Raw genomic sequence first — 1,209 nt, 5'->3', positions numbered from 1 at the left:
TCCCAATCTGATAAAATTCTGGCAGAACTGTGTAGCCACAGATCGCCAGCAATTGCTTCATCAGAAATTGCCATCCTAGCTCCTGCGAAAAGGGATTACCCTGCTATGTATAATCAAGGCAGCGCAAAAAGTTGTTTTGCACAAGCATTTGTACAGCCAATTAGACGGATGAAATTTACGTACGCTTAATAATGTTACGCAAAACAGCCTTCAGACTTTCCTTATTAATTTCCTCGTCTTTTGAATTATGAACATATTTACATCATAAGGGTTTTTTCGTTGTAAGGCTTTCTTCTTTAGTTGATTTTCACCTAGCAAGACTTATTGTAGCTGGCGTACTAAGTCACACCCGGACAACGTCGGGTGTGACTTTGTGTACAGATACACAAATACGCACACAGTTAAAAATTACATGGAGTGAGATTTGGACTTTTTGGAGGCCATTCATGAGGTCCACATTGTCCCATCCAACGTCCTGGAAAATGTTGGTCTCACCATGCACACACAGTAAGAGCAAAATGGAGTAGTGCACCATCCTACATGAATATTAGGCCACCAATGTTATCCCAACCAGACACCATGAGCCACACATAATAGATAGTGGTCTATAGTCGTGATGTCATGCAGAAGATATGGACCTATGACTCTTGTTAGCGTTATTCCACACCATATTGTCACTTTTGGTCAAGCTTGCATCTTCTCAATCATCATGTTCAGATCCTTATCACATGGACGAAAATTCAATTCTTTATGCAACACCATACATATTGTGTGTCTTGCTAGTCCCCTTTCACAAACTGCTTGACGTGTTGATTTTTGCAGGCTGTAGTTAAACATTTCCTGCACTATTGCCACATTCTCCACTAATCAGGATGTGGTTGGACAACCAGTTCTTCTTGCATTGTTCACAGAGCCCATAGTCATCAGCTTGCATGACAACTTCTTATTGTCTCTGGACTTAGTGTTGCATGCTTACCTTTCCATACATGCCAAAACAGTGGAATTCCACACTTCATAGTGGGCTGCTATCTTAGCTCACTTCTGAACAGTCCAGTGACCAGTCATCTGGAAAATAAGAAATCTCCATTAGTATTGTCTGTTTAGAAAATGATTTTTGTCATGACTTCAGTGATACCAAAAATTCTATAAGCAATTTGTAATGCGTAGTTACTTTCCACCCACCCTGTTTATATATATATATATATATAT

At 39.7% G+C, this 1,209-nt stretch overlaps 1 protein-coding gene and 1 long non-coding RNA gene across 6 annotated transcripts in view; one reads left to right on the top strand and one right to left on the bottom strand.

Annotated features, from left to right (window-relative positions):
• LOC106878549 (uncharacterized) overlaps positions 1-1,209 on the top strand; it is a 319,929-nt gene that overhangs the window by 238,506 nt on the left and 80,214 nt on the right. The window lies entirely within an intron of this gene.
• The window catches only part of LOC128251250 (uncharacterized), a 23,185-nt gene that overhangs the window by 7,278 nt on the left and 14,698 nt on the right, over positions 1-1,209 (bottom strand). The window contains exon 2 of the long non-coding RNA XR_008267039.1: positions 977-1,065. This is a non-coding gene — a long non-coding RNA (uncharacterized LOC128251250). The remainder of the gene's footprint in view (positions 1-976; positions 1,066-1,209) is intronic.

The sequence above is a fragment of the Octopus bimaculoides genome, chromosome 2, assembly GCF_001194135.2.
Source record: "Octopus bimaculoides isolate UCB-OBI-ISO-001 chromosome 2, ASM119413v2, whole genome shotgun sequence".
Classification (NCBI taxonomy): domain Eukaryota; kingdom Metazoa; phylum Mollusca; class Cephalopoda; order Octopoda; family Octopodidae; genus Octopus; species Octopus bimaculoides.
This window is presented reverse-complemented; position numbering and strand designations above follow the sequence as displayed.